Here is an 11,308-nt window from a genome sequence, read left to right as displayed (position 1 = left end):
TGTGCCCAGCATTCCCCGTGGGAACCGATCATCCAAGAGTGCTTCATTACTGCTTCTTCGTCCTCCCTTTCTATCTGTCATCTCACCACGTTCCCCTTCAATCATTCTGTGTTTAGTGTCGAGCGCTGCGACACAAATGTGCTAAGCGAAACATGTCTGCTTAAAGGTGCCTGCATCCTCGGGAGATTCAGCAGGCCCTGTATGTGCAGCGCTATGAATCCTGGGGACCCTGATCCTTAGCCAGCTCCCAGGCACTGGAAGGCCAGGCAGGTCGAGAGCAGCTAGCGTTCAGGAGAGGTCTTTGAGTCCTCATTCGGACAGATTCTCCCCAAGAGTAATTACCAGTAACAGAAAGCAGTGATTATCAGGTTAGCCAGTTACCATCAGGCAGCTTTTTCATTATTGTTCAGTTCTGTCTGACTCTTCTTGATCCCATTCGGGATTTTCTTGGCAAAGATATTGGAATCGTTTGCCAGCTCAGGAAAAACAGGGTTAAGTGACTTGTTCGGGGTCTCCCTACTAGGAAGTGTCTGAGGCCAAATTTGAACTCAGGAAGACTTCCCTGGCTCCAGGCCCAGCACTCTAGCTGCTCTACCACCCTCATTAACTTTTACAAAATGATATTTACTGAAAAGAAATAGCAAGAAGTATAAAAAGCCCCTGGAAACTGGGAAATTCTGCTCTAATCTTTTTTTTTTTCTTTTATTTATTTAATAGCCTTTTATTTACAGGTTATATACATGGGTAACTTTACAGTATTAACAATTGCCAAACCTCTTGTTCCAATTTTTTACTTCTTACCCCCCCACCCCCTCCCCTAGATGGCAGGATGACCAGTAGATGTTAAATATATTAAAATATTAATTAGATACACAATAAGTATACATGACCAAAACGTTATTTTGCTGTACAAAAAGAATCAGACTCTGAAATATTGCACAATTAGCCTGTGCAGGAAATCAAAAATTCTGCTCTAATCTTGATCTCTTGCTAGGAGGCATTCCCCGCTCCAGGTTTGCTCACTTGCTGCCAGTCACAGCACCTGGGCTGCTGGGGCCATCTGCTGCTCAGCTGGGCCCGACCTCGGAGGTGGGAGGCCTCTCAAGGGCTCCTTCCCCTCTGATTACCAACACCAAGAACCCCCTCACTGAGCTTCCAGCCACAGGTTGGCTGCTAGTGCCACCCCTCCCCAACTGGAGCCACCTGTTGCCCCTGCCCTGCTCACTGACAGGAAGGAGAGAGATCACTGGGGCCAGCTGCTCACTTCCTCATGGCTCAGCAGCTGATAGTGCACTAGGGCTTTCCTTAACATAGATTCACCCAATGTTCCCATGGAGGAGTGGCTGGAAGAACATGATGTGCAAGCTGCATTGGACAGTTCCCCCATCACCTAAGAATGTACAGAAGAGATAGAAATAAAATGGGGACCAAGTTACAAAATCCAAGATAGTTTAAGAAGGAGAACACTACCTACTAAGGGGATCAAGAAAGTCTTAGCAAGAAAAGGATCCAGTGAGGCAGAGGTGAAGAGCTGCTGTCCATCCAGTCATGGGATGTGGCCACTGGATACACTTGGAGATGGCCTGTCATGTGGAAGGGCCAGAGCCAGCAGGCCTTGCAGGATTGCCCTCAGGAACATGAGGTGGTTGGAGAGAGAGGTTTATAGCCAGACTGTGAAGGACTTTAAAAACTAAGCAGAAGCATTTCTGTGGGATATCCTAGAGGCAACTAGAAAGTGGTGATGGTGGCTTTTAGGGATAGGGACAGTGACCTTTATGACTTGGTCAGATTTGCATTTAAGGAAAACCACTTTGGCAGCCGAATCATAGGGATGGAGTAGTGAATTAAAGCAGAAAAACCAATCCAAAAGCCAATCTAAGCAAGCAGTGATGTGGGAGCCTGAGCTAACAGGCGGGAGAAGGTCAGAAGCAAGAGATAATAGAGATTGAAAAGACAAGATTTGGAGGTTGACTGGCTGTGTTTCATTTTGCTGTAAGATTGAAGTGGCCTAGACTACTGGGCCATGGACCTCTGAGCCTCTGTTAAAAGAGGGGGCTAACAATTCCAATAGGCTTGTGATGGAAAGAGCCATTTGCCTCCAGAGAGAGAACTTGAGATATTTGCATCCAGAAAGAGGACTATGGGAACTGAATGTATAATCACAACATGGCATTTTCAACCTTTTTTGTTGTTTGCTTGCTTTTTGTTTTCTTTCTCACTTTTTCCCTTTTTGATCTGATTTTTCTTGGCAGCATGATAAATGTGGAAATAGGTTTAGAAGAATTGCACATGTTTAACCTCTATTAGATTGCTTGCTGTCTAGGGAAGGAGGAAGAGAGGGAGAAAAATTTGGAACACTGAGTTTTGCAAGGGTGAATGTTGAAAGCAATCTTTGCATATATTTTGAAAATAAAAAAGTTATTTAAAAAAGAAAGAGGGGGCTAAGCACTGCCCCATTTCCTACCAGCTACACTCTTCAGTTTCTTTTGTATATTATCTTTCCCCATTCGATTGCAAGCTTCTCTAGAGCGTGAACTTCCCTTGTTTTTATTTATATTTGTATCCCCAGTGCCTAATATACAGTAGATGCCTAATAAATGTTTATCTAACTGACTAATATGTGGAGTAAGGGAGAATGAAGAGTTAATGCTGTGGTTATAAAACCGAGAAAGTAGAAAGATGGTGGTTTTTTGACAGAAATAAGTGAAGTTTGAAAGGTTTGCCAATTCCCTTTTTGGGGTCTGGTGAGAACTGTTGTCCATTGGAATCTTTGAGGGCTTAGAATTGGTCAGCTACTTGATACAAAAGCCTCAGGACATGAATGAGTTTCTTCAGTCAATCCAAAAACATCTCCTGTGTATCATAATTCATTTTATCCAGTGACTTTCCAAGGACTTCAACTTCTTCCAAATTATTTGTGTGAACAAAATTAACTTCAGCATATAAATCAGAACAATTCTTCCAGCCTTTCCAAATCCTTATTAGGATTTTCTCATTCATGTTTCTCCTTATGTGGTCATACTGTTCAAATCATTATTCTCATTCTCTCTTTTTTTTTGTTTTTGCATTCTTTCATAAAGATCTTTCCACACTTATTTGTATCTTCCTTCCTTATTATTCCTAATTTTATTATAGCATTTCATTATGTAAATATATCACAACTTATTTTACCATCCCCCTATTCTTGGACATCTAGGTTCTTTCCAGTTTTTGTAGTGTATAATGATGTCATGAAAATCTTTGAATATATAGTTTTTTCATGTTTTTGATAAGACTTTCATAGCATAGCATCAGTAATGAAATGATTGGGTTAAAGTGTTGGTTAGGGAAGAGGCGGTGTGTAATTTTTACTGTGTGTTACTCGATTTCTCTCCAGAAAAATTCTGTAAGTTTGCCATTCAGCCTCCAGATTGCCACAAGCCCAGGACTCTCCCATCTCCCATTCCTGTGCCCCATACCTGGAATGCATCTCAATTCTGCCTATAAAAGTTTAATTTTTAACTTCCACTCCTTTCTACATGAAGCCTTTCTTGAACCCTCCCTCCCAAACCTTTTTGTTATTTTGGTTTTTCAGTGGTGTCCCATATCCCCATTTGTGTTTGTGTTTTGTTTTGTTTTGTTTTGGGTTGAGATACTGCAGTAGTTTGCCATTTCCTTCTTCCATTCATTTTATAGATGAAGAACTAAGACATACAGGGTTTAGTGACTTGCCCAGGGTGACACAGCTATGGAGTCTTCCTGATTCCAGGCCAGATGCTCTATCTGCTGTATATACCTAACTGCCCTCTTCCAAAACTACCTTGTATTTTTGTGTATGTCTTCTGTATATCCTTCTATAAGGACATCTCTGATAGAATGTAAATTCCTTGAATGCTTTGATTTTTTTTTCCTTTTTAAAAGGGTGAGTGTAGATTAAGTCAATCAAATCATTTCATTCCACTTAAAGTACCATATACTATTCCCTGATACCTTACGGTATTGAGAACATTAAATCAATCAATCCTAGCCTTAAAATAAGTTCAATAAAATCCTTGATTAATTTAGAAGTCCTTAAAAGCTATTTGATAAACTGGCTGAGGAGTGCTTAAAATGCCAAACTAGAGACTTTATATTTGATCCTAAAAGCAATAAGGAAACACTGTAGTTTATTGCTCAGACCTGTGCTTTAGGAAATACTTTGTCAGCTTGTGAAGAATGAATTGGAGTGGGATGAATTTCAGAGCAAAAAAAAAAAAAAAAACTGTTGTAATTGTCTAGGAAAGAGAGGATAAGGACCTAAACTAAGTTGGTAACTGTGTGAGTAAAGAGAAGGGGATGTTTGTAAAAGATGTTGTGGAAGGAGAATGTCCTGGTTTATCAACTGAATGAAAAAGGGGACAAGGGAGAATGAAGAACCGAGGATAATAAATACCATGGGTGACTGGAAAGATGTATCACCCTTAATGGGGATAAGGAAGTTTGTTGGAAATGGGGAGAAAGCAAATCAGTTCTGTTTGAAATGTTGACTTTGAGCTGCCAATGGCACATTCAGCTTGAATAGTCCACTGGGTAGTTGGAGTACATAAATTGAGTAAAGCAGAGAGTCTAGAATGGGTATCTAGATCTAAGAGTCATATGCATAGAGATGATCATTGAAGCTTGATGAAGATCATGGGAGCTTATAAGGTCTTAGAGCATTATAAGGTCGAATGAGAGTGTAGAGAGAGAAGAGAAAGTGACCCATGGGCAGAGCTTTGGGGATACCCATGTTTAGGGGAGAGGAGATAGGTAATGAAGCCATAAAACAGACACCGATTGGAAGGTAGCCATCTGTGAGCAGTATCAGAAAGTGGAAGCAACAAGCATAGAGACAACAGAGGGTATAAGCAGGATCAAGTTAATGTTCTTTAAGGAGAGCGAGAAATGGAAGACTAGAAGGAAAAAGATAATCGTAGGGGCAATACACTTGAAAAGAGGATGAGATAGAATTAAGAGGACATAGAGAAGGTATGAGAAGCAACATCTTTTCATCAGAGAATGAGGAAAAGGAGAAAATGGAGAATGATGTCAAAGATTTTGAGATGTAGAAAGGAAGAGAAGAAGAACTCACAGTAAAATTGTTTCTATTTTCTCAGCTTAGATAGTGGGGGAGGCTTGAATGGAAGACTTAAAGAGAAGGTTTGGAACAGCATCTGGAGGAAGTGGACTAGAGAATCACTTTTAAGGAGGAACAAGGGATGAGATTAGCTAACAAATTAGTAATGGACCACTCTGCTTGGTTGCATGATTTCCTCCAGTTCTGTTTAACAGCACAAGTAAGCAAAGGAGACATGATTAGAGTAATCCTGGATTTTTGTTCTTGTTATTCAGTCTAAGCCTTTGTTACCCCATGGACCATAAGACGCCAGCCTCCCTTCTATCCTTTATTCTCTCTCAAAATCTGTTCATGTTCATTATTTCTATGACACTATCCATTTCATCATCTACTGTCCTCCTTGCCTTCAAATTCTTTCACAACATCAGGTTCTTTTTTCCAATGAGTCCCACCTTCTTATTATATAGCCAAATTATTTGAGCTTCCAGTGAATAGCCTGAATTAATTTCTTTAAGTACCAGCTGACTTGATCTCCTTGCTATCCAAGGAACTCTCAAGTCTTCTCCAGCACCACAATTCAAAATTGACAGTTCTGTGGCACTCAGCTTTCCTTATAGTCCAACTTTCACAACCATACATTGTTATTGGAAAAACCATAATTTTGATTACATGGACTTTTTCAGCAAGGTAATATCTCTGCTTTTTGGTATGCTCTTCAGTTTTGACATGGCTTTCCTTCCAAGGGAAAAAAATGTCTTCTAATTTCATAGATGCAGTTTCCATATGCAGTAATTTTTGAGCCCAAGAATATAAAATCTGAAACTGTTTCCATTTCTTCTCACTCTGTTTGCTAGGAAGTGATGGAATCAATTGCCAAGATCTTGGGTTTGGTTTTTTGGTTTTTTTTTTTTTTTTTTTTATGTTAAGCTTCAAGCAGCTTTTACACTCTCCTCTTTCACTCTTATCAAAAGGCTTCTTAATTCCTTTTCACTTTTTGCCATCAGAGTAGTATCATCTACATATCTGAAAATGTTGATATTTTTCCTGGCAATCTTTAATTCCACCTTTTGATTCATCCAATCTGGCTTTTTGCACAATGTACTTTGAAAATAAGTTAAATAAATAAGGTGACAGAATACAGCCTTGTTGTGCTCCTTTTCCAATCTTCAACCAATAATACATTGTTCCATTTTTTATTCTAACTTGCTTTTTGAGCTACATTCAGGTTCTTCAGGAGACAAGTAAGATGGTCTGGTACTCCCTTCTCTTTGAGGACTCGACACATTTTATTGTGATCCACACAATTAATGGCTTTAGTGCAGTCAGTGAAGCAGAAATAAATGTTTTTCTGGAACTCCCTTGTTTTCTCCATAATCCATCAAATAATGGCAATTTGGTCTCTAGTTCCTCTGCCTCTTCAAAAACCAGTCTGCTATTCTGGTAGTTTTCAGTTCACATATTGCTGAAAGGTAGCTTGCAGAAGATAGTAATGTAAAGATCTTTCTTATATAGTTCTTCTGTGTATTTTTGCCACCCCTTCTTAATTTCACTCTCCTTTTTTGAAAAGCAATTGGAGTTAAGTTGACTTGTTCAGGGTCATACTAGTAAATGTTAAATGTGTGAGTTCAGATTTGAACTCAGATCTTCCTGACTCCTAGGCTGGGGCTCTATTCACTGCACCCATCTAGCTGCCCCAACCTATTCTTAATCTCTGAGAAAATGTGATCCACTGGGGAAGGAAGAGACAAACCAGTCCAATATCTTCCATGGAAACCCCATGGCGATACTAAAATGATAAAAGAAACAACATCAGAAGATGAGTCCCTCAGGTCAGAACAAGTCGAGTACACTACTGGGGGAAAATAAGGACAAATACTAGTAGCTCTAGTACTAATTGAAACAGCTGTGACAAAACTGAAAGGAAGCTTAGTTGAGGATATATCTCATGATGAAAGGGAAGTGCAATCAGTATTGCATAGGAAAGATCTGTGAACCAAAGTAAGCTGGATATGGTCAAACAGAAGATGGAAATATGAAACATTGACATCCCCAGTGTCAGTGAACTTAAGTGGATGAATTTAATTCAGGTGATCACTACATATACCACTATAGGCAAGGATCCTTTAGAAGAAATAGAGCAGCTTTCATAGTCACTAAACAAATAAGAAAAGCAGTACTAGTATCATCTGAAAAAAAAAAGACAGAATGATAATCTGTTTTAATCCAAGATTGGAGTTTGGTAAAAACAGAAGAGAACAATTCGAAAAGAGAATTGAATTCATTAACCATAGGATAGAGATTAGGAAGGTGATAGCTCAGAAAAATCTTAAAGAATGAAGGAATTGGAAGTCCAAGGAAAAATGAATAAGTTTAGAAGTTTTAAGGCATAAAAAGAGGTAGAATTATAGGAACTTATGACTTGATAAAGGAATTTTAGAGTTTGGGGATCGTGAAAGTGAAACACTTATAGTTGTTTATGGCACAAAGACGTGACTATCCCTATACTTGGCTGAAGTTGTGGAGGAATAGGTCATGAGTGTTAAGTAGTAGAATTAGGTTAGAATATTTAAACACATTAGTGTGTGTAAGTCCTTAGTATAAGGGCAAAAGTTGGTATGGAGAGGAAAAAGGTGAAGCAGGAGCCAGAACTTTATGAGAAAAGAGAGATAATGACCTAGAGGCTGGTAAGACAGTTAACACTAGGATCTGACCAAAGTCAGCTGGGATAGCTAACATAGTAGATAATAAGGATCCACAAAGATTTTCACTGACTTGAGCATTGACATGAGTTTAATGAGATGAAATTCTCAAGTGGACAAATGTAAAATCTTTGGGGTTCAAAAAATCAGCTTTACCATCCTAGGTTGAGAGCACTTTGCTTGAAAAAAGATAATGGAAGTTTACTTAATGTACTGAAAGCTCAATATAATGTATCTGGCCACCAGAAAAGCTAATTGCATTAAGAGAGATATCCGGAGCTGATAGTTCTATGCTCTGCCATGGTCAAAAGATACCCAGAGCATTGTAGTCTATTCTGGGAACTATAAGAGATTACTGAAAAGCTGGAAAGTGTCCAGAGAAGATTTGGTGAAGGTTCTTGAGGACTTCTCACATGAAGAGCATTTAAAGGAATTAGGCAGGTTGGGTCTGGAGAAAAGAACACTCCAGGGGAACATGATCTCCAGTATAGAGGCATTGCACATTTTCTGTCTGAACCCAGAAGGCAGAGGAATAGGAGTTAAAGAGAAAATGGAAAATGTAGGCTTGGTGCCAGGAACAACTCCTCTCTTAGCTACAAAAGTTGAACAGACTTCTTCCTCTCAGGCGTCTTCCAGTAGAGACTGAATGAATGGACTGGTTGACTGATTCAATTCTAAATTTCAGTGAGTCTGTGAATCTGTGCTTCCTGACAATCTTCTAGGTTCCTTAGAGGAAAGACTCCTTAACCTGAGGGGCCATGAACAGATATCACTGGGGCCATGAACTTGGATGAGAAAGTTTACATATTTATTCTACCTAATTTCTAGCTAGAATCTTAGCATTCCTTCAGTTATTAATTTTAAAAAAATTATTCTGAGGTATCCAAAGGCTTCACCAGCCTGTTGCCAAGGTGCCTATGAAACAAAAAAGATTAAGAACTCCAAGGAGTACTTCCTGTTCAAGTCCCTCCCTCCAAGGCCTAATATATATGTCAGCTATCTCTTCCTGGAATCTTTCCCTGATTTCCTAACCATACCTAGCACTGCCCCCCCCCCAGTCTCCCCATAAAAATTATCTTTCCTTCCTCAGATTTCCCATAGTATTTTGTTTGGTAGATGTAGCCCACGTGAAAATCCAAAAGTGTGAGATTTGTCTGGAGCTTTTCCCTAGTCTGCCTTGCAAAGAAACCTTTCACGGAATAGTTTGGAAATGGCATGGATGTTTTAGTCAAGAGTTCACAAAAGAGGGAGAAGGAGAAGAGCCGGGGAATTCCTCAAACCTTATCCAGTAAATAAGGACAATCCTGAATTAAATCCAAGCTACCTTGGGCTCCTAACTTTTCTCTCCTAAAACCTTCCCCACAGAGTGAAACATCTAGTGATTCTTTGATTCTTTGGTTAATTTCAGGACTAGAGATTAGGGGCATTTGCTGTCTAGAGCTGCTTTCCCTATCCTGACAAATAGAGCAGGGTTCATCATCATTCATTTTTTGGTGAAATATTAAATGTTTTATTTAAGATAATCAGCACAAGACCTGAGTAAGAAGCAGGACAGCAGTTTTGCTGACAAGACATGGAATAATGGGCTCAGTAGAGTTATGGGGTCTTCCCTGGCCCTGTCCGCAGGGATGTGTGTGTGTGTGTGTGTGTGTGTGTGTGTGTCTATGCCAGATCTTTTTGCTGCCTCCATAAATAAGGAGGTCAGATTAGAAGGCCAGAGGTAGCAGTAGGGGTAGGGGTGAGAAAAGGAAAGTTCCCTTACCCTATTTGCACTTTCCATCTGCCTCTTCCTGTCTTTGTGCCCCTCGCCCTCTGTCTAGTCATGGTGCCTTGAGTCACCAGCTCTGGCACAGAGGGCTTGGCAGAGACATCTCTCTGGTGATGAATCTTAGCAGAACGAAGCAATTAGATTATAACACTTCCCCATATACACACCCATTCCAAATACCAAGTTGTGATTCCAGTCCACAGAACACATGTTCCTAGGAGTGGATGTCAGAAAAAATGGAAAGAGCACGGTTTCTCATTCTGCAGCATGGGTGAAGGTTCCTGAGGGGCCCCATGAGCCTTGTTTGAAATGGCATGTCAGTGAAAGCTGAGGCTACTAGAATTAAAGAGTGGGGTGGGCAGTCAAAGAGAAAGGGAAAGAGAAAGGCATCACTTCTCTTAGAGTAGAAAGAAGGGGGCAGGATGGAGATGTAGAACAAAAGCCAAGAGGGTCGACAAGACTCTTGATAGAAGCCACTACTGAGGAGGACTCCTGATCGTGGGGTAATCCTGGGGAGGAGAAGCTAGGAACTCTTTCAGGAAAGGACAAGGGACCCCTGTGCCAATCACCCTCCTCCTGCAGATGGTGATATCACCTATGTCTGATCCCTCTGCAGAAGGCAGAGACTTGGTCTTCTCTAAACTGCCTCTCACATCATGTGACACAATGTTCTTGAAATGCATTGTCTGCTTAATTAAGGTTTCATGTAATTGAATAATTCACAGAAGGAGAGGTAGGATGCCCTAAGAGCTAGAAAACTAGCCTGACAGACCCAAGTGCCAATCCTCTCTGTGCCCAAAAGAAGCCATGGGGCTCTGGATAAGGTGCTCTCTTCAGAGAAGTTATTGGCTTGCAATGGCAGAAGAAACTTCCTCACCTGGAAGTTTCCTAAACCAGTGAAACCAGGGATCCAGCACCCTATCCTGACTCACATATGCTTAGTATTTTCCTCATAATTCTGTGATATAAATAGTGCAAATATTCTCCCTATTTTATAAAGAAACTGGGCTTAAAAGAATTAAATGATTTATTCAAGGTTATAGTGACAGGAAGTATTAGAAAATAGGTCTTTCCACTCTAGGTCTTTGAAGGCCAAGGACCATTTTTTGCCTTTTTTTTTTTTAATTTCCAGCTCTCAGCACAATGCCTGGCACTTAGTAGGTGCTTTTTGTTTGGTCCAACTCTTTGTGACCCATGGACTTGTTCATGGGATTTTCTTGGCAAAGATACTGGAGTCGTTTGCCATTTCCTTCTCTATGGTATCCCCATTTTAAAGATGAGAAACTGAGGTGAATTAAGGCAAACTAAGGTAAGTTAAGTGCTATGGTCATACACCCAGTATATATGAGGCTCAATTTGAACTCATCTTCCCAAATCTAGGCCCAGTCCTCTATCCACTACACCACATAATTTAATAAATTAACTACTTCATAAATGCTTCTTAAATGCGGACTTTTCTGCTACAGCTAAGCTACCTCTCAGAATGAAGTCTTGAAATATTGCAAGTGATATAAATCAGAGTGTTTGTTGGAGAGGCGAGTAATCCAATATCTGCCTCCCACATACACTTTTGTATCTGGAAGAGAAGAGCACATTCAAAGAGGCTTAGCTTGAGTCAAGAGAGCTGGATTCTGTTTCTGGCTCTGATATCCAGTAGCTGTGTGACCTCAGGGAAATCATAATCCCCATGAACCTTAGTTTTCTTATCTGTATGGAAAATTCATTTTTGCACCATCTATTTCATAATTTTGTTGTGAGGAAAGTACT

The sequence above is a fragment of the Sarcophilus harrisii genome, chromosome 4 (assembly GCF_902635505.1).
Source record: "Sarcophilus harrisii chromosome 4, mSarHar1.11, whole genome shotgun sequence".
Classification (NCBI taxonomy): Eukaryota; Metazoa; Chordata; class Mammalia; order Dasyuromorphia; family Dasyuridae; genus Sarcophilus; species Sarcophilus harrisii.
The sequence above is the reverse complement of the archived record's forward strand: the minus strand, read 5'-3'. Positions refer to the sequence as shown.